Source organism: Fukomys damarensis, unplaced genomic scaffold, assembly GCF_012274545.1.
Source record: "Fukomys damarensis isolate Sample0158 unplaced genomic scaffold, DMR_v1.0_HiC HiC_scaffold_17, whole genome shotgun sequence".
Taxonomy (NCBI): Eukaryota; Metazoa; Chordata; class Mammalia; order Rodentia; family Bathyergidae; genus Fukomys; species Fukomys damarensis.
In genome coordinates, this window is record NW_022900929.1 from 73,681,821 (window position 1) to 73,708,606 (window position 26,786).

At 43.2% G+C, this 26,786-nt stretch overlaps 1 long non-coding RNA gene across 2 annotated transcripts in view; it reads right to left on the minus strand.

Annotated features, from left to right (window-relative positions):
- Window positions 1-26,786, minus strand: part of LOC104867959 — a 147,641-nt gene that overhangs the window by 68,141 nt on the left and 52,714 nt on the right. The gene's annotated exons all lie outside the window — the stretch shown is intronic.

Here is a 26,786-nt window from a genome sequence, read left to right on the forward strand (position 1 = left end):
AAAAAAAAAAAAAAAAAAAAAAAAAAAAAAGAAGAAGAAGAAAGAAGGAGGAAGAGGAAGAAGAAGAAGAGTAGAAAAATAAAAATAGGGCTGGGGATTTGGTTCAGTGGGTCCGCTGCCTGCCTTGCAAGCATAAAGACCAGAGTTCAATCCCCAGCCTTCTCATGAACAATACAATTAAGTGGCTAAAAATCAGTCTCACATGAAATCTAGTGAGCTTATTATGTACGTGCTGGACTCAGGGTCGGGGGAACTTTATGATGTTATCAACTGCACTGAGCGCCTTGGCGAGGTAGGTAATACAGGCCCACGACCTTTAATCTGCAATTACAATAGCCAAAAGCTCTGTAAAACTGAAAGTCATTTAGTAAACTATTTAGCAACAAAAATGAATCCGAACGAAACGTGAGTGTAATTGCCTTCTTTGTTTTAATCTATTTCCTGTGAATATTCCTATTACCAGAAAAGGGAAGGGATTTGACAGCAGGGTACACCAGGTGTCACATCATATATACTATATACCCTATTTTACTTCTCTAAAATCGTTTTCCTGAATACATCTTTCCCCCAATTTTTAGATAAAGAATTGGATACTGCCCTCAATTTGCAGGGGAGGACACAGAGGCCCAAAGTTACATAACTGGGATATGGTAGGATCAGAATTTGAATCCAGGTCTTTTGACCCCAGTATCATGTCCTACTCTGAAGCAGCTGACTGTCTAGCAAGGAACACAAGCATTTACACAAGTAACTACTGCATGTAGGAGAGGGTGAACGAGCCCTTAAGAGTAGCACACATAAAGTTCTGTCAGAATTCAAGGAAGAGGATTTCTCTGGTTGGATTGCTCAAGAGGGGCTTTGTACTAATACTTTTCTTTTCACAAAATAACACTGCTTTCGCTGCTCAAGGTTTCGTCACCAGGCATGCTGTTACTTTGGTAATCCAGGCCTAACAGGAGGCTGAGGCCAGCCACTGACTGGAACCCAAACTGCAGTGGAGCATTTGAGGTTGAGTGGAGCAGGGAGGGAGGTGGTTGGGGAAATGAATCCAGTTGTAGAAACCGACCCTTGGGGAAGAACATGGGGCTGTCCGAACATGCTAACTAAAGATCCCAGAAAGTGTAGGTTCCAACAGCCTACAGACCCAAGAGACAAAACGTATGAAACATCAGAGAGGCTCCAGAGAGCAACTTGGAGTCGGGGAAGCAAGTGAAGATCTGTGTATTCATAGCAGGGCTGCCCATCTGCTGGTACAGCTTTGTGGGAATGAGATGACGTCCGGGGTAGTAGTGAGGAATGAGTCCCAGCCAGGAACACGGGAACACTCAGCAATGTATTCTACATTAGCGTAGGGGAATGCAAAAGATCCCCAAACACGGGGTACAGGAAGTCCTGAAAGGTTCCCTGGGTTCAGGCCTGACACAGACTTGCTGGATTTGAATCTGACTGAAGAAAGGCCCAGACTATTGAGGATTTCTAGTTTTGCAAAATGGTAAGAGATTTTGAAGTTCTCCAGCTACAGAGAATGCTTTAAAATACGTATATAATATTATAACATCTAAAGGGCCGGGGATTTAGCTCAGTGGCACTGCACCTTCCTAGCAAACGTAAGGTCCTGAGTCCATCCCTGGTACCCCCCCAAAATTACAACATCTATAATATTATTTTATATACATAGCAAGTAGTACTAATGTATAGTAATATACTAGGCTACATAATTATAATGTATACACATTTTATAAGTACATAAGCATATTAAGCAGTTTAGGAAATAAGTGGGTGGGCCCCAAACCAACTGAGACTGCAGTCAGAGAAAGAGTGTACTGCAGCCTTTGCACAAGACAGGCCACTAGGTTGGAGATCTACCCACACAGGCCTGGACTCACAAGCAGCTATTCTCTCAGGAAAATAGTAAATAAACAGAGTCTGTCCAGCAATGGCAAGAACAGAGGAAACCTTGGCTCTGGAAGAAGTATTTTTAAAATTAATTAATTTTAAAACACAGAAGAAAAAACTGGCCACACAAAGACTGCTGTGGCTAAAAAGTCATGCAAGCTGTGTGGCTCGGAAAAACCTCATGTCACTTAGAGTGGACTCAAGTCCATCATGCCCTGAGTTATTGCCAAAGGCAATCAGAAATCCATGCAGAGAAACAAACTCTCAACTTTAATCTCATAAAAGTCTCTCAGACAGAATTTCAACAAATACGAGCCCACAAGGAACTCACAGTCCGAATAACCAAAATCTACCAGGAGACAAGCACCTGTGAACAAGAGTCATCAGAAACAACAAATGATAGAACCAGACCCATGAACACTTCAGATAATGGCATTATCAGATACCAAATGAGTATGTTTTAAATAAAATAAAGGATTTAAAGTTATACATTAAGAGAAATAGAGCATCTAAATGAAAAAAAAAGCCAGATAAATCTGAAATGAAATTAAGTAAAATTTTTCTTATCATGGAAATAAAGTAATTATTATTCAAAATTCAGTGAAATCTCTAGCATACAATTCACCAAATCCTGAATGTGGAAATTCTCCAAGACAAATGATTTTTGTTTTTTCATCAACTAAATGACAAGGTAAACCACAAAGAGAACAGACATTGTTATCAATGAAAGATGTAAAAGACCACCAAATGCAATGAGGGAACCCTAATTCTAATAAGCCAAAATTAAAATACTATTAAGAAATAATATTTAGCTTGATGCAGAGGCACATACTTATAATCCCCACCACTAAGGAGGGTGAGGCAGGAGGATTGCAAGTTTCAGGCCAGCTTGGGCAATTGAGCAAGATTCCTAAAAATAAAAAAACAAAAAGCGCTGCAAATGTAGTTCAGTGATAAAGTATCCCTAGGTTTGAACTCCAGTATCATAAAAAAGGGATAATATTTACAGAGAATTATTTGAAGAACATATTTATTTTCTTCTGGTTTTGTTCAAATGGGCTGTTGCAAAGGATTTACACTGAGAGACATGATGACAAACACTCATATAGCAACAGCTCTCCAATTTCTGCAGTAGGAACATGATCTGGGTGAATGCCCGCTACAACACAGTGCCCTCTTCATGCAGACTTTTAGAACAATCTGCTTTCCAGCCTCCACAGAAAAACTGCTCCTCGCAGCTGATTCAATTTTATCTTGAGAATAGAACCAAAACAAACCTTAGCTGTTTTTTCTTTTCACTTTGGTCTTTAGGAAACTCAAAGTCAAATATGCAGTCCCTCTCAAGCAGTTGCATACAGCCATCTGGGAGACATTCCTGTGTGCTATTTTATCCCAAGTCAACTCTATTTTCCTTTCCCTGAATTCTTTTGGCCATATAGCTTATACTTTGCAAATATTTATGAACTGTCTCAAGGTTTAAGTAAAGTTGTAAACCACCTTGAATTCTTTGCATCTATACAAAGAAGAACCCAGGATCTCTGGAAGATTTGGGGGTTAAGACAATAGGACATATAATGTGTTTATCACCTAAATACTCAATAAAAGTATTTCTGCCCTTTCCTTTTCCTTCAGATAAGCTCTACCTCTTCAAAGGCACAAACTGTCCTTTTCCTCTTTGTGTCATGTTTAACACCTTGCATATTTAAATGATCTGATTCAGAGTGAGAAAATTCGAGCACTATTAAGACCCTACACAACGTTTTGCTCTAGGGTTGGACAACAGGGATGATTTTAAACCAAATCCTTGCAGATTTATATTTAAATCTTTACAGTAAATTTCCATGACTTACTAAGAAAAAAAAGTTCAGGAGATAGAGACAAATGGCTATTAATAGGTTAATACATTACACTCTTCTTTGGTGTAGATGATAACACACATCAATCTGGGAGATGTAAATCATGGCAAACTCATTACAGTCCCTCTCTTTCTAATCTGTACTCTTCCTTCACTTTTGTTCAGATTCTGATGTGTTGTGTTCTTCCTAAATCAGAACATAGGATTATTTTATGTATGACTTCAATTGAAGCCACATAATCCCATTTATTCTGTAAAAAACCAGAAGCTAAAAAGCAGAGACACAGGATGGAGGATGTTCCCAAACTGGGTCTCAGATCCCAGGGCACTTCTTGAACAGTAGAAGTGAGAGATGGGCTGAACGGGGGTGACACAGGTACCAAAAGCACATGCTCGGTCTGCCTTTATTATCTATTTTAAAAGGCCTTATTATTCCCATTTCTCAGTAAGGAAGCCAAGGCTCTCAGAGGTTAATTCTCTTCCCTGATATGTACAATTAGAATTAAAAAGGTAACTGGGCTAAAAAGACAGCCAATATTTTGGCCTGGCCCCTTAAGGTCAACAAAGATCTAGGACATGAGGGAGCATTTCCTATAGCATCTTACATCTTTGGTAAGTCAGCCAAGTTCCTGAGCAGGGAGATTGCTGGACACCAGAGGACAACTGTACTGTGTGCCAAAGAAAAGTCACAAAGAGGAAAAAGTCTCCTATATTTTCACTGAAAGCACCATGTTCAAGCAAGGCCATGATCCATCCCTGATGGCTGACACTGACAGGAAGGAGCTGAGAGGCTCTATGAATGTTTCCAAAATAATGCCTAAGGAGACTTAACTGACCATGATAGATAGCAAGAGCTTCATATTCACTGAAGGTCTCACTTTAACTTGGTCTTAAACACCCAGCAGAAAAGAACAACCAAAAGAGGTATAAAATAATGCCATAGTAATAAAGCTAGATATAAAAAGAGGCTCTGATCACTGACTCCTTCTGGCAGTTTCCAGCTACACTGGTAGCTGACCATAGTTATAGATCATTAGGAAAACTACAGTAGAATCTATAAGAGCTCAACTAGACTTTTAAATTCCTTAGCTAAATTTATTCCTTTAAATTGTCTATGTTCGTATAGCTAAGACTGAAAAGACTTATGACAAAATATCAGACTTATAGACAACCTCCATCAATAAAAGAGCCTAAGACCTAACAGTTTACAATCACTATTTCAGTTTCTAAGTGTGACTCTTTCCCCAACCTGCCCTTTCATTTTAGTGCTCATGCTTAGATTATACATGCTCTAACTTCTTTAAAAGTTGGCTTATTCTTGCCTAGAGGCTTCCAAACTCCAAATGGTCATACAAATGGAACCAATGACAAATATGCTAGGCTTCTTTTACTAGGAACAACCAGATTGATCTTGTAAACAGTTCATAACTGCTAAACTACAATACGACTTCTATGTTGGACTCTGAAGTAACCTGGACCTTCCCTTTATCCTCTTCGTAGGAGGTTGCTACTAGTTTCTCCTGGTGAAAACACTTGTTGGCTATATTCAGAACAATCCTGGTGACCTTATTATTTAGCCCATGTATTCTTAACTGTTTTTTGCCTTTGTGTCCTCCAGACTCAAAGTGATATAGCAACCCAAGGTGACAATGCCTGGCATCTATTGAGGACCTTTAGATAGACCCTCTGTAGAGTAACTGACTGCCAATCACAAATATAACCCTCTTCAGCTGGAAGTAGCCAGAAAAGTCTTCACCCCTTGTCCCCTCATGGCAGTTAAGGGTACTTCTTTAGAGGGGGAATACTGTAAATAGGTAAATGAATTACATATCTTGTAAGCAGTTAGGGCCACCCTCAAGGTACCAGTCCTCAAGGTGCCAGCCCTCAAGGAGCCAACACAGCAAGGAACCAACATGCAGAACAATTGAGGCACATTCACTGGATTGGAATTACAAAAAAGAAAAGAGGCACTACTTCCCCTAGAGATAGATAGCAGTGACTGATATTCTAAATGGGAAATTCCTTGCATGCAACTCAGTTTCCCATTTGATCACCTTTTAATCAATATTACCTGGGTGACTGTACTTGTAATCTTATTGATTGGTCATGATTTTGTCCCACCTCATGCACATTTTGTAATTTTCCATTGGGTCTTATAGTTTTGTCTCATTTTGTACCTGCCTCACCTCATGGCTTTGCCATATAAAACAGGAAGTGACTGAATGATTTTATGTGATTTTAAAGCCCCTACCCTGCCACAGTGTGATGGCAATAAATCTCACCAAAGACAAGTGGAAGAAAGACAGCAGAAGAAAGTAATATTTACTGAGTAAGCACTACAAGCCAAGCACTTTTGCATACTTTAACTTAAGTCATACAACTATAATGTTTGGTAGGACATTTGCATCCACAGAGTAGGTCAACCTTAGTATAGAAAAGTGACAGCCCCAGGCAACACAGGCAGTAAAGACATAGCTGGGAATCCAATCCACACTCAATTAAGGAACTCCAGAGACTCTGCCTTTTCAAACTGTTTGGTCTTGGGCTACTTCATCGGTCTATGCCTCAGTTCCCTCATCACAAAGTCAAATAATGGCAATACTTCATTTGGGTTGTTGTAAAGACTAAGTAAGATGATCCATGAAAAAGGGTTAGAATAGCACCTGCCTCAAGAAAAGAGTTCGGTTATTCTTAGCTATGTTTGCCACTGCCGTGACAGTTTTGCCAGAGAAGAGGTACTATCCATGAACATAGTATACTACTGCAGAAAAATATGGTGTCATCAGGACAGTAACTCTGATGTGACCCTTTCTCTAACACAAAGCACTTTCATCCTCTGGTTTTTATTTGTTTCTGTTTATAGCTGTGTACCAAACCTCAAGAGCCAAGCCAGGAAGAAGCTAAGCCTGGGCTACAGCCAGGGCTGCCATGCCCAGCACAAGCAGGGCTAGTGATCAACAATCTTGTCTTCCAGCACCCAGGACCAGGGTGGAGGGTCAGGACACAGGACTTTCAGTGCTGAAATTGGGACTGAACTGGTTGGGGGGGGTGGATAAGGCTTATAGTCTTGAGACTTTATTCACTCAACAATTTTTTTTCCAGAAGTACAATAATAAAGTAGTTTTCTAAAGTAGTTTCCTTGGGTTGTGGATGAAGCTCAATGGTAGTGCCTTTGCCTAGCATGCACAAGGCCCCAGCTTTGATTCCCAGTGCCAAAAACATTGCTCTATTTTGCTCTGTGATGAAGGTGACACTTGCAGTTTGCCACTTTTAGAAATGGTCCTTCATCCCTTCTGAGCATGTGAGTGTTCAAAGGCCACTTTCTCCTCCCAGACTATAGCCAAAGAACCATTTAGAAACAAAGAACTGGCTAAAAAGTATAACCCAACAAGAAGAGTTGTTTCCAGACACAGGTAAATGATTATTCTAGTGAAGAAGATGGAATAGGATGGCAGAGGGGATTTGCAAATTTCTTCATATTACTTTCTAAAATAGTTTTAGCCATTATTATCTATGCATAGATACACAAATCATAAAAATATAATTCTTTTTTTTATTGAGTTTATTGGTACAATCTAGGTATACAGTACAGTTACATTCATTATTGGGATATTGTACCTTTACATGATAGATCTTGATTCTCATTTTTTCCCCTTGTCCCTGCCCTCCCTTCCCCTCTCCTCCCCTCCCCATTTACAAACACTTTATTTCCATTTTTTCAATTTCTCATATTTTTTTCCTCTCCCTTATTACCTTTCCCCCATCCTTCCCATTTTCCCTACACCTTTAGCCCTTTACTTCCTATTTCACATTATTAATTATCTCATTAGGATCCTGTGTACTATTATAGTTTTTCAAACCAAAGAAACCATTCAGTATTTCAGTTAAAGAAATCTCTGTATGAATATTAAAAATAGGGAATCCTAAAATAAAACTAAAAAGGAAAGTAAAAGAGAAAAGGCAATGATGTAAGATTAAAATAATCCTTAATTCTGAAGATGAAAATGGTCCCTTAACATATTTAAATTGCTTCTTGCTCTTGTAGTCTTATCTTATTCTTTTTTTAATTAGAGAATACTTTATTAGCTTCTGTAATCAAATCCACGTAATATTCCCTTACATATTTAATACAGTGCGTTACCCCTGTACAAATGTAAAAAAAATAAAAAATAAAAATAAAAAAATTAACATTTCTAGACCAATATGGCTGTCCATTTCTGTACAATGCCAATTCAACACAGTAAATTGGGATAACTTTTTCCAAAGTTGACAGCACCATTAAAGTTTCCAAAAATTCAAATTATATATACATGTGTGTGTGTGTGTATATATATATATATATTTATATTTATATAAAAAGACCAATAATAGCAGTATGTTATGCATCAATAGCAGCAACAGCTTTTTCAGGTTCTGCAAAAAATATAATTCTTTTTCAGAAACAGCCCATATATAACCAACAAACAGATTAAGAAACAAAGACCAAAATTTACTTAACACTCAAAGATAAACCTCCAACTTGACTTTTCTAAAACTACAGTTTATTTTTGCCTGCTTTTGAAATGTATATAATTGAATTATTAAATATATCTTCTTTTCTAGTTGGCCTCCCCCACCCAGTAACACCTTGTGGAATATAGCTATATGTTACACTGATTCATTTATTCTAATTTTGCATAATCTGATTGTGGACAGCTAAACCACAATTTATTTTTCATTCGATTGTTAGTGGCCATTTGTGTAGCTTCCAACTTGAAGCCACTATAAACAGTGCTGCCATTAACTTCCTTGTATGTCTTTTGGCAAACATATGAATGTATTTTGGTTTAGTATATAAGACTAGATATAAAACACAGAGTCATAGAGTATAGCTGGGTAAATTCATATTCAGGAGATCATGCCGGTTTGCTAAGCCTTCGCCATCTTAGAGTAGAGCAAATCAATAACAGAACTGTAAATTTAGAAGATATCCCGGATACAGGGAATCCCCTGGTTTCTGGCCAACTTGCAATGGCATTTACTTCACTTGGCACATAATTGCTAATAAAGATGGTACACGCCCCTCTCTAATCCTAAGGGTAAAAGCAGTCATGAAATGAACCCAAGTAGGGATGCTAACTTTAAATTTACAAGTCCCTTCCACTCCTGGCAACCAGGCTTGTGACACAGTAGGCAAAAGTGTGAAGCCCTAGAAAGTGCAAAGAACTGAGTTGGGCCCTGGTATCTCTTAGCAAGACATTTAGCTTATTCAGTCCAGGTTCCAGATCTGTAAATGGGCACTTTCCCAGGACCTGTCATAAAGAGGGTTGTATTACTTTCTGGGATAGTCATAACAAAATACTGTAACTCCAGAGGCTAAAAATAACCAAAAATTATCTTCTTACAGTTCTAGAGTCCAGGCATCCAAAATCAGGTGTGTGCAGGGTTGGTTCCTGCAAGGACCTCTGGGGGAAGATGCCATCCATGCCTCTCTCCTGGCTTCTGGTGGCTGCTAGCGAGCCTGGCATTGATGGGCTTGTAGCAGTGTAACTCCAATTTCTCCATACATTGTCACATGCCTTCTTCTCTGAGTGTGTCTCTCCCTGTGTGCTCTCCTGTTTTTACAAAGAAATCAGCCATACTGGATTTAGAGAACACCCAGTCCTATATGACTCCATCTTAATCTAACTAGGTCTGCGTAGACCCTATTTCTAAGCAAGGTCATATTCTGAGGTTCTGGTTGGCCATGAATTCTGAAGAGACACTATTCAATCTGACACAGGGGCATTCAATAAACAGTAACTCTTATTAAGTACCATTTTTATTATTTTACTGGCTGATGAATGGACCTTTCATTCATTAATCCAACAAACACTTACTGAGTATCTACTATGAGCAAGGCACAGTTATAGGTCCCTGCTCTCATGAAGGCTACACACCAAGGAACCCAGAGGAAGATAAATCTGTCACTAAGCACATAACTTCTCAGATGAGCCTGAGTGCTAGAACAAAAAGAAAACCAGGGAAGAGTACAGTTAAAAATTCTGAGTTCATTTCCTCCATTCTATTTTGTCTACAACTTTCTGCTTTGGGATATTATTGTCCTTGTCACGTTTGACATTGTCTCAACTCTTTATTGTGTTCTTTGCCAAGGATGACATGAAATTTGCCAACTGAAAATGAGAAAACCCTCCTAGATAGCATGTTTTGGATTATTCTATAAGCTGCAGACTTGTATAACTGAGGAAATTGTTCCAAGTGAAAGAATGGCTCACCAGGCATGAGGCAAATCGAATTCCACAAGTGATCATAAGAGAGAGCAAAAAGAGGGCAGTTATGTATCAGGCTGCATGAATCATTTACTATAAATCCAGATGTTTGTGAAATGAAAAACAGGCCAAGTCCATGACCTTGTGAACTGATGTAAGGACTAGTTAAAATATGATGGGAGAATAAATATCACAGAATGCTTTTCTAAAAAGCCACAGAAAGGCCATTTACCTATCTATCACCTAAAACATGTATGAGATATAAAAATATTACAGATTTTGTTTTAGGCTGCCATCAAACTACTTAAATTGTTTAGCGACCAAAGTTTCAATTATTATAAATCAGTAGCACAGCATGAGTGGCTTGTTATATCATTGTGGAGAGCAAAACACATTGTTAAGCTCATTTCCAAGGAAATGAAACGCTTTTCAGACATGTCATTAATGCTCATAAAATCCCTTGGAGCCCAAGAACAGGCAGATGTTATTTTTCAGAATGGTCACAGACCATCAATAGGAGGAAATTTCATTTAATTGTTTGAGTATTTATTTTCTTATTTATACTTCAAGGAGCTGATTTCAAAAAGGAGACTGAGGTGCTCTGTATTATTTAAAATCCATAACAAACAATTTAAGAGTCATCCATGGTTCGAAAGTAGGGGGAAGCATACCTGGGGGATTAAGCCATCATGAAGAGAGAGTTAACTTGCCACAAACAGAAGCAAAACACCAATAAAGTGCAAACTGTCTACACATAAAAATTCATCAGACAAGGAATCCTGAACTTCCAAAGTGCTTGTGAGTTTGTACCAACTGAGAACTCACTGCCATCCTCCACCACTTCCATCCTCCTGCCAGGTCCCCTGTGCTCCACCTTGACTTTGCCTGCTCTTATCCCCTCTCCTGCTCACCGCATTTACATTCCTCTTTCTAAATCTCACTCTTCTCTGTGTCCTCCCTTCTTCTGAGTATTTAGATATCAGTCTCACCCTCTTCCCCTCACTGTCACTTTCCGGGGAAATGCCATCTCCACTGTCCTCAATCTCCTGTCCTCGCTTTTCACAAGGAGTCCTGCTCTCCCTCACTTGCTTACCCTGTTTCCCTTCTTGTAAGGGGCTCCCCGGCCTATCCAGGAAAGGTGGAGATCATCTCAGAGCTCAAAGGGCAGCAACAACAGGCCTTTGTGGCTCTTTGCCAAGGGTGGGTAGAAGTATGAAAGAATCTCTGAATCCCACACATGTTCACACATGGAATCCCTCCCTCATTAAGTAGATATTTAGTGAGCAGTGTTGGGTGAGAAAGTGCCTTCATACAATGGGAGCCACCAAGTACTCTACCTGGCAACCCTTCCACAGGCTGTGGAACACAAGTCTTAGGCCACATTAATATGCGCCAGTCACATGGATCATTAATTAAGTCAAACACACGGTGAGAAGCAAGGGGAAGATGTATGGCGTACATTACCACACTTAGGATCCAACGAGAATAGGAAGAACCACACAACATAAATTATAGGTTCTACCTCTTCCCACTGATGGTGCAGTTATGAGAGAGGTGGGAACAAGAGGGACCAACAGTCCAAGGCAACCACAGCCAACCACATGGTACTTGTTCTAGCCCTAGGGCAAGTCCTCCTGGCCACAGCCATAGCTTATCAATCAGCCCGCTGAGCAGCCACGCGCAATATCTCCATTTCTTGGGGAGAAGGCTCATGGATGTGCCAGTGGGCATTCAAATTGAGAGCTCTCACAGATGTTCAGCACTGCACCTATATTTAGTGCATCATGAACACTTAGTTAACTACTTGGTCCTTCCATCTCTGCCTGTATCCACAATGCTCTACTTCACTTATTTGACTAACAAGCTGCGTGTTCTATATGCTTATCACATCTCATGAGTTTCATCCATTCTATTTGTTTTCTTCCAGAGCAGAACTGAACATTACCAAAAATGTACCAAATGCACATCAGAAGCAGCTAAGATAATTAAAGACACAGCAGAGAGCAAGAACTTCTCTGGAGGCAGGCAGCAAAGACGAGACAGAGGCAGACTTCAAAGCTGAATCTGACATCATTTAGGGGAGCAGACAAAGGTTTGGGCATTCTGGAGAGGAGAGCGACAATGGCGGTAAGGTTCTAAGAAGAGATGTAGCATGACCCCTGTAGAAAACTACAGCACCATGTGCAAAGGTGCAAACTGCTGGGGCTGGAGCGGAAGACAGCCTGGAGGGAGAGATCTCTGCCCCTAAGCCAAAATTTGGACTTCATCCAGGATCACCAGGCAGCTTCGGGTGAGGCTGCCGATGGGTTCAGGACACGGGCAGGGCTTCCAGGGGGTTTAGGAATGGTGGCTCCAATACGGTGAGGCAAGGCGCATCTGGGGGACGAGGTCCAGCTCAGCTCAGCGGCTGCACATTTCACTTCATTGCTTTCTACTGCTGACGGAGCCATGTGGTCTGTGTTTGTCAGAACTGTCTCAAAGTAAATGAAGCAGGTTTCACCTCGTTCCCTTCCAGCAGCTGACGGATGATTTCACCCAGGGGCCGGTGGTGTTCAGCACTCTGTCATTCCACATTACTATTCCTGTTTGGTTTCTTGGGGAACAGCGTTGTGGAGCAGACTTAGCTCAGCTCTGACTGCACAGAGAGGGCCCTTTACCCCTCATTACACTCAGCCCCTTTTACTCCGCCCCCTTCTACTGGGGCTGATTAGCCTGCGTTCATAGTTATGATGGAAGAATAAAAGTGGCCAAATTTCTTCAACTATCCACTGACAGAATCATAAGAAACGAGATGGTCTAACCTCTAACTCCCAACCTATAACCTAGAGGAGTGGCAAGGCATAGGAAAGAACAGAAATGTCTGTGAATTATAAATCATATGCATCTTACTTCATTAAACAAGCTTAAATTACAATGGGCAAGTCCATTCTTCAAGAATCTGTGAGACCCTAATGTGTAGGCAGCATGTAGTAGGCAACACTACCATTAGGCGGGTAGTGTTCATGCGACAATTTTTGCACTTCATTAAATCAGAAATGAATTACCTGAAGTTCATAAAACCTCGGAGGTCCCTCTCTGGAATAGGTATCTTCTGCGACCATGGAAAGGATCCAAGCAAAGAGTTTACATCACATTATGATTCAGATCTAAAGCATTCCCCAAAGAAAAGGGCTAGAGGTGTCAGGAAAGTGGGAAGGGTAGGGAAAGGTAATAAGGGAAAAAATATGAAAAAATGGAAATAAAGTGTTTGTAATGGGGAGGGGAGGAGGGCGTGAAGGGAGGACAAGGGGAAAAAATGAGAACCAAGACCTGTCATGTAAAGGTACAAGATCCCAATGATGAATGTAACTGTACTGTATACCTAAAATGTACCAATAAACTCAATAAAACAAATTTTTTTTAAATAAAGCATTCCCCAAAGTCTCACATGTTTGAAGGGTCATTCCATCTTGGACGCTTTATGCCCTTCAGTGGATTTTATCCATGGATGGGTTTGGTAGCTGATTTTACTGTTAGGAGATGGAGCCTGGTTGGAGGTGGATCTCTGGGGGCACGACCTGAAAAGTGTATTCTTCTCCCTGACTCCTCCCTTCTCTCCACTGCCTGGCTGCCATGGGTTGAGCAGATTTTCGCCACCACACCCTTTCTACTATGGAGCCACCTGACCATGGACTGAACCCTCAGAAACCACAAACCAAACATCCATAATGAGCCAAATTAAACCTCTCCTTTAAACCGTGGATGCCAAGTATTATTTCTCAGCAATGGGGAAAGTGACTAACACATATAGTGACACGTTTTATGACATTTTTGAATGTGTAATATTTTAACTATAATTGACTTTAGCAAATTGTATATTTCTAGTCAGGCTTACTCTAGAGTTAGGTGGCTTTGGAAAGGCTGTGGGCATTTTGGGGAATCTGACTAAGTAGAATTTAAATTGGGGATACCTTTCATTTCTGTTCCACAGAATACAAGTATTTGACACACAGTTAGTTCCCATGGATATCAAGTTATTATAACTAGCCATCCTAGTGTAGGATCTACTTCCAGAAATGATTTTCTCCCTCCTTATTCTAGCACCAAGAATGAGTACACTGCCAAAGTTCATACTGTGATTTGAAAGGATCCTACCCTAGGTACCCCAAGTATGTGGATAACAGAGAGAAACAAGGTTTCAAATGTAAGGAGCAAAACGTTAGTCTCTGAAAAATATTTCCTATTCACCAGATATGTAAAATTCTAAGCAGGGGAAAATGTAAGTGGGAAAATATCAGAGAAGAATTTTAGGCAGCTAATCAATTAAAAATACTCAACTGTCTGCAGTGGCATTTGTTAGCAGTTATAAATGTGAAAGTTCTTGTGATTTCTTTTCCCATTCTATTTCCCATTCATACTTAATTTTTAAACAGGACCCTAAGAACTGCACAAAATCAAGAAACCACAAAACCTAGTCCAGCCAGATGATACACCTGCCCTGGTCTCTTGCACTATCTGGATGTACCCAGGAAAGAGGCTTTATTAATAGGCTTTGAGGACCTGATCAGAGCTCACCTGCACGGGCACCCACTACTGGTCCACGTGCCTGGAGAGAAGCCATGGAATGGCCACAAGACAAGCCACGACCCATGTAGGCCAAGCCTTCCCTGGAGTGCTAGAAAACAAGGATGATATGGACCTCCCAAGTGCAAAGAAGGAAGGAGGGAATGGAGTTGAGAGGGTGGGGAGAGAAAGTATAAGAAGACTTGGCTCACTTGGAAGAATTCTGAGCTTTGCTAAACTACATGACAAAATGTAGGCTTGGTCTTATAGGGTTCTCTGTAGTTCTAAGATACAGAACGGCCATATAAGGTAACACTCCAGCTGTCAGATCCTATGGTGGGCATCACTTATATCTGCAGCTTTGCACCATGTAGGTAAGTCTTTAGTGCCCTTATATCCTTGGCTCTGAAGCCAGGAGAAGAAAGGTTTCTCTCTGGCCTTCATTCAAAACATAAGCAGTATAAAGTCACCACAGTGTCTATAAATGATTGTACTGGATGGGTGGTGATGAGTATGTGTGGTCTGAATGCCACGGCTCCCCTTTCTAACTGAGTCTCTGAAAGTGTGTCTACACCTTCACCTAGGATTCCTTCTCTAAAAGCATCAGCTTTCCTCTTACAACATACAATGGACTCTTGACTTATGAACTCAATTTGTTCCCATGGGCTGGTTGTAACCCAGGTTGATCAGTGAAGGCTCAGCTCCTCTCCACAGCCTTCACAGCCTCTCTCCTGTACACAGGCAGACCTCAGGGTCCTTGGAGAGACCCTGGCCCAGGATCTCTCAGTGAACCCCGCATGGGAAAGGATGCTGTGATGTTCCTTCAAGGACTCTGTAAGGGTTAAATCTGGATCTGAGACCATCCGGAAGCACAAGCAACTCTCATTCAGGTGGTAACTGAAGGCTTTGTTTGTAAGTTAAAACTCAAATTCTGGTCATAACCCAAGTTGTTTGTATGTCAGGCTGCTTGTAACTTGAGAGTCCACCGTACTAACTCATGGTCCTCTCCACTCAGTTGTCCACCTAAAATCCTCTCTATCAGAAGACAAGCTGGGCCACCACACGCAATACCAAGTGCCCAGGCTACTCTGGAGAGATCAGGACATCTGTGCTCAAACTCTTTGGGTTTCCAGAGCATTCCTAGCCAACAACTGCAGCCCTCCCTTTTCCATAGTGGGAAAATGTTCGTGCACCTATGGCATGCACGTTTCAGAGGAATAAGGGAAGGAGACTGTGCTGCCATGCATTTCCTGCACATCTACAGTAATGCTCTCTGATGGACAATGTCACCACAGGCGGCTCTCAACAGGATGACGCTGGGGCTGATTGATCAGCGGTTCATTTTCTCCACTCCACCAACCTGGGTGAGTGGTGTGACCTTCCAGCTGGGCTCCCCCTCATGGTCCCAAGATGTTACTGCAAGTGCAGATATCAGACTTTTCAGACCTTGAAGGTCTTGTCCAGGGACGGAAATGGAACAGCTTCCTCTCACATGAGGCTTTAAAAAAACATTTTGTTTAAAGTCAGGTTATGGATAGTTAACTTGGATACAGTAAAATTCACCATTTTTAAATTATAGTTTGATGGGTTTGGCAAGCTTATACAGTTGTGTAACGATCAAGGTACAGAACATCTCCATAATACAAAAAGCTGTGTCCTGTCCTCTTCTGGTCCTTCTCCATCCATACCTATCTTTAATCAGTCTCTTCCCTCAACCCCAGCACCTGGCCACCACTAATCTTGTGTCTGTCCCTGAAATTCTGCCTTTGCGAGAGGCTCACAAATGGAATCATACATTAGGGTAGCCTTTTGTGTCTGGCTTCTTCCGTTAAGCACAATTCATCTGAGAGTCATCCGTGCCATCACATACGTAAGTAGTTTGTTCTGTCTAACTGCCGAGTGCTATTTCATTGTATAGATATACCATAATTTGTTTATTCGTTCACCAGTTAATGGACATTTGGGCTGCTTCCAGATTGAGCTGTTATGAAGAAAGCTGCTATAAACATTTGTGAACAGGTTTTTGTGTAGATGTGTGTTTTCATTTCCTCAGGAAACTTCTTAGGAGTGGGATAGCTCAGTTGGAAGTTAACACACACTGCTTTTTAAGGGCAAAAAGACATTCCCTGGTCAGAATTGAGTCATACACCCCTGCCTAAACTACTCATTGACAGAAGGAATGGAAAGAAACTCATCAAAATCTGCTCTCCTGGCTCTCGGGCTAGAACAATCTTCCCTGTCCATCTGGGAACACAATTCAGGCTCTTTCTGCAAGGAAAGAAGGGAAAAATAAGTTTAGGTTGGCAACCAGAGGTGACCCACCCAGGAACCAATACCACTGGAATTCACATTACAGTAATATCTCGGTTCTCAAACACTTCTGTTCAAGAGCAATTTGGTTCCCAAACAGAAGTGTTCAGCAAAAGTTTGCTTCAGTTTGAAAACTCCATATCAAGTGACAAACACAACCACAGCCATCTTCCCCAGACTTGTGGAACAAATTAAGTTCGTGAACTGCGGTACCACTGTATATCAGATTGTTCTCTCCTTATTTCGTACGCTATACAAGTCAAATTTTCTGCCCAAAGAACCCCGAATTACACATAGTCTACATATAAAAAACTGCCTGCAGAACTTTTACTAGACAGAGGGGACTCTTACACCTTGCAACGATGGTGTCCTGGACACAGCATGTTGGACCACAGGTTGGTAAATGGCCCATAAAGGACTCAATTGAGGTGCTCTAGTCTAGGCTTGGCTGTCCAATGAGAGAGGCTCTCTGGGTGTTTGATTTCAAGATATAGAAAGGAGTAAACAGAATATCAGCCACAGAACCAGGAAGGGGATACTGGAAAAGCAAGCAAAAGGCATGAGGGCAGGAGAACAGCAGGATACCAGGCCAGAGTGAAAAGGTGCCCAGATGGGAAAAGTGGCAGAGGTTAGCAGGACACAGTCAGCATATGAGAGAGCAATGGCTTCCCCCTCTGGGACAGGTAAGACAGCTGCCACCACAGCTGTTAGGTATCTGAAACAGTCTTCTATTTTTGCTAAGAGTCAGTGGTTGTCAATCTCCAATTTCCTCAAAGGGCCATACACCAAACCTGCCACCGGAGCTTACCCGACGTGACCAAAGTTAGCCTTGCTCTTGGCTTCCTGAGCTTACTTCACAACCCTCTACCCACCGTGGGTCTCGATGTCTCCTTGAAGCCAACGCATATAATGAAAACTTAGTTCCAAATGCAGCGTCGAGCATGTCCCTCCTAAGTGTCACCACCTCCCGGAGAAGGGCAGAGACCAATGTGTGTATCACACTAACCAACCTTCCCCACGGGCTTACTCTGGGCCAGGCACCTAAACACCTTACATGGGTTAACTCACTGAGCCCTAAAACCACTACGACGTAGGGATTGCTACTTTTTCCATTTCTACCTTGACCAAGCACACAGGTCATCTGCCCAGCTTTCATAGCCAGGGAATGACAGAGACCACGGTCAGCCTAGAGTCGGTCAGGAATCCTACCCTGAAAGAGACCGATCATGGAGAAGTGGCAACAAAGGCAGTTGTGGTGGCCCGCTGGCCAGAGAGGAACCCAAGAGCAGGATCATAAGCAACTCACAGCACACACGTGTTTCCCACCCTCCGGCCCAAGAAAAATATCACCTGCTTCTGAGTTCTGGCGTAAACACCAAATCAGACTTGGGGCCAAGAGGACGCATGCAATTCAGACTGAAGGACTTGTTCTCCAAGGTCCCCCTACCTGAGGTGGGGACTGTGGGGCAGCATTGGTGACCCAAGATCAAAGTGCAGGATCCCAGCCCAGCTGAGACCTAGTAAATCTACATCTGGATTTTACAATACCCACAGGTGATACCTGTGTACTTATAACTCAGATCCTCTCCCCTTAGAGTCCTGGGAGTCTTTGGAACAAGTGCTGGGTATGGGGGAAAAGAAGGGGCTAGACCTGCCCTTATTTTGTTCCAAACCTGACTGGCCAGGGTATTTTTCAAACCTTGTGTTTACTGATGTCAGATACACCCACTTCTGCACGGTGGGGTGGGCATTTTGCATTTAACAACAAAAACAGGACTTTTCTTCTTATGAATTACTTTACTGAACCTCCTATATATGTCTTATCCATTCTCCCTGGCTGTATGTGTTTTTGTGTGCAGAAAAAAAGCAAGGCTTAAAATGTCAGAAGGAAGGGATCAGATTTCCTAGCCTCTTGCCAACCAAGAGCACATTTACTAGTCTCTTCCCTCCATTAAACCTTAAATGATGTTTATGAAGCACCCACATAGGCCCAGAGCTTTCCTCAGAGCTTGGGGTTGCCAGGTGGCCAACATAAATGGCATTACCCTTTATTTGAACTTTCTACTCTGGTGTTCTTGGAGGCTCTGCAGGAGCAAGAACAGACCCACACTGAAATTGAGGACCAGGAAAGGGACAGACATGACACATGAGTAGTTCCTGATTCCTAACCAGTAACTAACTCAATAAAGCGATGCTGGTCAGTTTCATCTTATCTTAGTTCCCCCTGCCAAGCCCTGCCCAACAGCTCTCTTCAACCTCTGACCATCTTCCAACATCGCTGGATCAAAAGGAGAATTGACAACCATTGAGTGCTAGGACGATCAAAGGAGACCAGCTTTCCCTATTGAGGTCTTACAGACAGAATGTCACTATAGGACTGAGGCCCATGATTTTTAAAACAGGAAACTAGATCCACCTTGGAAAATCCAGATTAAATGGTCACTCTAACTGCAAACCAGATAAGTGTAAAAATGGGCAATATAGGTATAAAAATAGCATACTAGCACATGAGGAAAGGAGATAGGCTTTGAAAAAGAGGAACTGTATTCTTCCTTTCTGTCCAAATCTGAGTTGTTTCAGTGGAATAACTGCTGTCAGGGTTGGGTAATTATCTTCCTATCATCACCATGAACTGAGATGCATTAAGTTATAAAAGTAGACTGTTCCATCCCCCTACACTAAAAGCACCATCATAGACAAAGCATCTACTCCAGGAGAGTGCACAGATTTGCCTTCACAAAACCCATCTGCAGGAAGGGCAGGAAGGAGGAGGAGGAGGGGAAGTGTGTGCGCCACCGGACTCTGCCCTCCTCTCCCAGGCTTTCGGGCCAGCGGCGATGAATCCGATGCCGTGTGAACGAGATTTGCAGGTGTGAGTGGGAGGAGGCCACTGGGGCGAGCCCGGATGAATGGGAACGTGGGGAGAGGGCGATTCCAGGACAGAAGCAGGAGCGAAGGTTGAGTGAACAAAAGTGGGACAGCTGCCACTTCCTGAGGGAGGGCACATGGGTCACCCTTCCAGAAGATTTAGGGCCCTGAGCAGCACAACCCTGCTGCTGTCATCAGAGAAAGATGTGCTGGTACAGGAGACTGCTGCTGAGGCAGACAGGGAGAGTCCGAACTGTCTGGTGACTTAGAAAGGAGGCTGGTCCGGCTGGAGCTAACTACACAGCAGTCTCAGCGGATCAGCTGTCAGCAGAGCAAATGAATGGATAAGCCGAGGGCACACGTGCCTGCCACCCCGTGGGTCCTCGGTAAACAGCTACTGAGCAATGAACTGGCTGTGCCGATTTCAGCTCCCAGTCAATAATCGGATCCAAAAACTGTGTATTCATTCAACACACACATTTCCAGTGCTCACTTTATATCTCGCACTGTGCAACAGCAAGCAAGGAAGAAAAGCTCTGGCTTCCAGGGCTTCTCATGAGGGCACACAGACAAAACAATATGCAAACAAATACATACAGGCATTGACAACCGATGGCAAAGGTAGTCATAGATTAGAAGTTCTTGCCAAAGCCAAAATGACCATAAAGGATACACGTGTTTTAATTGATTTGGGATATCAAGGCAGCCATGAGCACAACTAAGACAAGAAAGCAGAGTTCCAGCGGTGCTTCAGAACGTGACAAGAATGGGCTAAGGGGCCGGGGATTTAGCTCAGTGGTTCTGCTGCCTGCCTCACAAGGGCAAGGACCCGAGTTCAATCCCCGGTACAAAAAAAATAAGAATGATGGGCTAAGTGGGTTTGAAGGAAGAGTATTTTGAGAAAGATTATAAAGACAATGTGTGTTTTACTGTAATGAATTTTTTAGATTTAAACACGTACCATAGCTTTCCATCACACCTCATGTGAACACCACCTCCACAGCGGTATCCACAGGAGAGATTTATTGAACAGATGTAAGGGGAAATGGATCCAGAGCCCTCTGTGTCCTGGTGTGGCCATGATCTGGAGACGTGAACAGGAAGACAGCGCAGGGCTCAGCAGCAGCTGTGAAGCTTCTTGTTAGGGGAAATCGGCCCCTGGTGGACTCTGGCTCACAGCACATCTTCAGATCAAACTAATTCTGATTTTGCAGGCCCTTGTTTTTCTTCTGTTGCTATCATTCAAGATTACTCATTCTTTGATTTTAAGCAGCACCATCTCTCTGGAAAGCCTGTGGGATAAACAGTGCGCCCCCCCGCCCCCGCCCGCCATGTGTGTTGAGTATGGGTTTTTGTTTTGGTTTTAAAGCCTAATGGCTATTTTGGGGTCACCTATTGTTTGATGCCTGGATTCTAACAAATATGGATCAGCTTGGTGCCTTGCACATCAGTGTTATGACCTAATCTCATTAAATGCAGACTCTCAGAAATCTCCTGGTTTCCTCTAAGCAAAAGGAAATAGACAACTTTACCTATCAACCGCACACCACGATAACTGTGTCTGCCATCACAAATGAGGTACAGCAGGTTCTCAAGGGCACCTCCTCTGTTCCCTGTGGATCAGGGATAGAGGAAGAGGGCATGAAGGAGTGAAACAGCCAAGCCCAAGTGAAAAGAACTTGTCTTTGCAAACTGTTGTTTTGATTTTGGGCTCTGGCCCCTATAGCTTTGGTCTTGAGTCAGTCTTGCTCTTGGGGACACACCCAGGGCTGTAGTTAACCTTTACATATGGATTATTACTTTGTCAATTAGCATTGCTTGCACAGAATTAAAAGCACCTGCAATCGATTACCACCTTTTTCCCCCATTTTTCACCATTCTTTGCTTAAAAATGGCTTACTTCTTTCATCTCCTTGTAAAAACATGCACACCAACACGCACACGTGCTCCCAGGCTGAAATCACAGGTGCCAAGGCCCAGCCTGGAGACAACGTTTATGACTAGCTTACGCATCCCCCAAAATAGGGGCTTCGAGGGGAAACACTGACAGCCCATTAACTGTAATAGCATAAACCCAGGCACCGAATTGTCACAGTGTCTGAATTTTGTTTGTGTCAGCAGGATTGTCAGACCCAGAATCTGGCTATAGCTCATGGGCTGCAGATTTGAGGACAGAGGACAGCCGGAAGAACATGGCCTGTGACAACTCCAGCATCAGGTGCAAAGTGCTCCAGGATGTTTGGATTGAGAAATTACCACAGAATCCTCAGCATGGAGAAGCCCAAATCTTTATGAGCCACTCTCTCAAATAATCAATTTCTTTGCCCCATAGGTGACTTTTACTGATACAGAGTTACAACTGGCCTGACAAACGAACAACTTGGGTTATGACCAGAATGTGAGTTTTAACTTACAAAATCTTGATTTATGACCCAAATGCTGGCCACTTGTGATTCCAGAGGGTCTCAGATCAGATTTAACCCTTACAGAGTCCTGGAAGGAACATTCTAGCATCCTTTCCTGTGTGGGGTTAACTGAGAGATCCTGGGCTCGTGTCTCTCTAAGGACCCTGAGATCTGCCTGTGTACAGGAGAGAGACTGTGAAGGCTGTGGAGAGGAGACTGAGCCTTCACTGACCATCTTGAGTTACAACCAGCCCCCTCGAATGCATTAAGTTTGTAAATCAAGGGTCCACTGAATTGAGAGGTAACCTAGAACAAGCCCAGCAGCTAGTAAACTGGAAGCCAGGTCTCTCAGTCTGATTCTCTTGTTCTTCTTGGAAGACATTAATCCAGTTAACTTTTTCACTAGTGTTCAAGTACTGTCATACACACAGTAAATGCTCAGCTTGTATCTGGAGTTAGGTACACAGACAGATGGGTGGAAGTGAGTTAAGAAATACAGGGATTAGCAAACAAATCTCTACCTCTATTTTCTCACCTGCAAAATGAAGTAGTTCAACAAGATCAGTGTTTCTCGACCCCAGTTACATGTTTACTTGTATAAATATTGATATTCAGATCCTGCCCCAGACCAAGGGAGTCCTCATCTTTAGTTATGAGACTTAGGCATCAATAATTTGAAAAACTCGCTAGGTGATTACAATGATGAGCCAGATTTGCAAGAGTTAGACAATGAAATTCCAACCTGTATTTAAAACTCTAGGGATTTTTAACTGATGTGGGTCCTCAGACTGAAGGCCTAGAATTTGTCCCACCAGCTCAGCAAAGTAAAAAGAGGCGATGAAATGGCACCAAGAAATCATATTCAGGAAATAACAACCATTTATCGGACTGGCTGGCACCAAGAAGTGAGCGTTGCATATGTCATCTCTGATACCTGTGACAAGTGGCATTGTCGTTGTCCCTGTGTGTGGCATGAGGAGCCTGAGACTTGGAGGAGTGAGGCGAATCATCTGAGGCCAGGGAACGCGGACTTCCTGGGCTGCCGCGGCGGTAGTCGGGCAAGCAGCACCCGAATCCCTTTCAGAATTAGAGGCAAAAGATCTATGTCCCTCAGGGGCAGAGGAAGAGAGAGAAGTGAGAACTTGATGCCACACAGCACAGAATGGTGAGGTGTGGGGAGGAGAAATGCCTCCCACCCTTCCGTGGTCCCCTCCAACTTGAAAAGGGACAATCCTGCCTCCGCCCCAGGCCCCCAGCTGTCAGAGATGAGCCCTGATAAAGGCTTAGGGCCTCCTCCTTGAATTCCTTTGTTCCAGGACCTATCCCATTAGAAAAAGGTCACACATCTTTGGCCCCTTTTAATTTCAGGGGTGGAGAGGTAAAAGCCCAGTCGGGGAAACCTGTGCAATTATGAGCAATTACTTAAACGGCTTTCAGACAAGCCTTGGCCCTCCACCAGCAAGCAGAGAGGGGCCTGCGTCTGGGTTTTGGAGGCCCTAAGGATCTAGGGTGGGAAGCTTGGGGTGGGGGAGGAGGGGAGGCCGCAAAGCCTTTTGTCACTGGGCTACAAAAAAAAGAGAGAAGAAAAAGCCCGATTGGTATTTCCTGCCACTGAACTAGCTGACACTAACCAGCCCTGCACAGGGGAACTATTCACTTAAAAGTCATCGTTTCCTTTACTTATCTGCCTCTAAAGAAACAAATCTATTAGCAGCAAGAAATCACTCCAGCGGCTTTCACTAAGTGCTGCTCCTGCTGCAGATGCCACAGCACGGCCTCCTCCACTCCTCCGGGAAGGGCAGCGGCTCTGCGCAGCCCGGTCAGCAGTGTCTCTGACCGGTCCAGATAACAAGGGCCATTACATTCCAAATCCTTCCCCGACCTCCTCCCCTCCCTTCCGCCAAAACCCCAAACCCAATTTCTCCCTGGCAGATCAAAGGCTGCCCAAGCTACAGGAGAGCTCCCTCGATCAATAAACTCTTGACAAGGGAATAAACAGACCGATCCAATAGTTTCCATCAGGATTTATTTGGCCCATCGCTGTGCCTTTCCTTTAGAGAACTGGGGAGATTTGACGTGGAATTCAAAATACCTTGATGCTGGATTCAAAAACCAAAAAGAAAACAGCCCCAGCACGTTTTCTGGCCTTTGTCTTAAACATAAGAGGAAGGTTGGCCAGATAGGTGGCCTTTCTGGATCTTCCAAAAACAACTTGCCTTCCACTCCAACAAAGTTTGCGAGAGCAACTGGAAATCCACCTAAACAAATGGATCTAATTTTAACAATTAACTTCATGAGGTAGGAAGTGTAAGAAAAATGAATATGCTTCTCTCACCATACATAAAGCATCCTCACTAAAGTGCTTCACACACAAGAAGCAGAAATCACAACAAAGCTGAATTCAGGATGCCGGGATTCTGGACATGCCAATTGCTTCTAAATTCAAAAGAATATTCACTCAAAAAACCAACTCACCTACTCTTATCTCACTCTCCTGTGACGTTTCTTTAATTCCGAAATCCTTCGTGCATGAATTGGAGAAAGTAGAGCCCCGGACCGAATGATGGTGCGTGGGACTCATTCAGCCCCGTCAGCTGTACGTCAGGGCTACTCACGGGTGCCCTGGTGTGTATCAAAGGCATTAGCACATCTTTAGGACCAAAATCTTGCAGCTGCTCCCTTCACAAGCTACACAAACATGTGTTTTGATCAGTTTGAATTCCTCAATAGTAAGTATGGGAAATGCTTGACAGAGACACCTGGAGCTTATTAAACTACTCTGATGCAGGATCCAGATCAGAGAAAGCAAGGTAGACCAACAACACTGGCCACCAAATGAGGGCAGGAGCTGGGAAGGAATAGCGTCTTGTGGCACAGGGACAGTTATAGCCCTGTTCACAGGAGGTAGGTGCGTCTGCTTTGTCTTCAGTGTGAAGGAAGAGTATTGACCCTCGACACAGCCCAAGTTAATATCAACAGCCATTTCTTGAGAGCTCATGTTTCCTAGCAAGGAGGGAACCGCTTGAGAAGCTTTCCATTATTTCCTTCCGTCCTCAGGACAGCACTGTGAAATAGGCACCCAGGAATGGATGTGCTAAGCGGAGGTTCATGGGCCTCTCCCTAGGGCACACAGAGCTGGAGATGCTGGGGTTTGAACTGAGACCTGCGACTTCAGAGTCAGCATTCAAACTGCCAAGCCGAGACAATTATGCCTGCGACTTCCTTTCTAGCCCACCTCTTCTAATTCAACCAAGCAGCAACTGTGCCTCTCTTCTCCAGCGCCTCCCAGGCTTCTCTATGCAAACTCCTATCAGCAATGCCCTTTATATATGGTGTATTTATGTTGCTGATCTCCAGGTATGATTATTTAAACACTTTTCTCCTGCTTTTTGCATTTCTGGTAAGTCAAGGAAAAACCTGACTCAAGTGAATCAGGGGTGACCTAGAAATACCTTCAATGCCTATCTGTTGGGCCTTACGACCTTTCGGAAATGCATTTTGCATTGACTTCCTTGGTCTTCAAGTGCAACACTTTCAAGAAGCCTGGCGTTGCTTGTGAACGGGTCGGTCCTCCTGCAGGAGGACACCTTTTATTCATTTACCCCACACACACCTTAACACAGGGGTTGTCACTGTAGTGATTTGGGGGAGCAGGGACCGCCTCATTCTATGAAGGCAGTGAGCAGCTATCTTCAGACCTCGAGGCTGAGGACTACTTTGCCAGGCTTCTCCTGCAGTAACTGGGAGAACTTGGGCCAAAGCACCTCTGGGTGCCCACCTGCCACGACTCAGAGGATGTGGAACTTGGTGCTTGAGCCTGAATGGATCAGCTCCACTGGTCCACCTTGCAGGAAAAATGTCTCCCAGCCAAAACATGCACTCTTCAGCCAATACAAGGTACATGCACCTAAAATAAACTAAATGAACTGTTGGCCTGATAACAAAATGCTGATCCAAAGTAGAGCTAAAAGGTTGTTTACACATCTGCTTCCAGGAAATAGTACACTTCTTGTATCATGTTCCATCTTTTGAAATTATCAACAGTGATATGAAATGAAATGGCTGCTTTTGAGCCTTTAATAGAAGGCTAGATATTTTACCGTATCACATAAATAACATGTTTCAGAAGCTTTCCAGTGGTTCCATTTCACTAGGGCCCACCAGAAGACAGGGGAAATGAGGATTTTTGTTCTGCCATTTTCTAGGGTAAAATCATTACCAAAGTTCTAACATTCCTGTGTGGCCAGGTCTTTCTCTTTGTTGGGTGTCTAAGGGGCAAGGAGTCAGCCTGCAACTGACAAGCCCACTTCGGGAGTCCAATCATGGAGATATTTCCTGCAACATCTCCCAATCCTTCCTCATCCTGAGCTCCTGTCAGTCCTCTCCAGAGACCTCTGTTTATGTACACTCCTATCCCTCACCACGCTCCAGAAACAAGGGCCTTCCTTCTCTTTCTGACACACAAGCTCCTTCCTGCCTCAGGACATTTGCATTTGCTGTCTGCTATGCCTCAAAGACTTTTCATCATCTCATCTTTCAGGTCCTGGTTCACACAGCGCCCCTGTCTCCCCCATTTGAGTCACACCTCTACCTCCACCCAGTTACCCACCACCATATGGCTCTGAGGCTTTTCCCTGGGGTGCTTCTGACAATCAAGAAGTC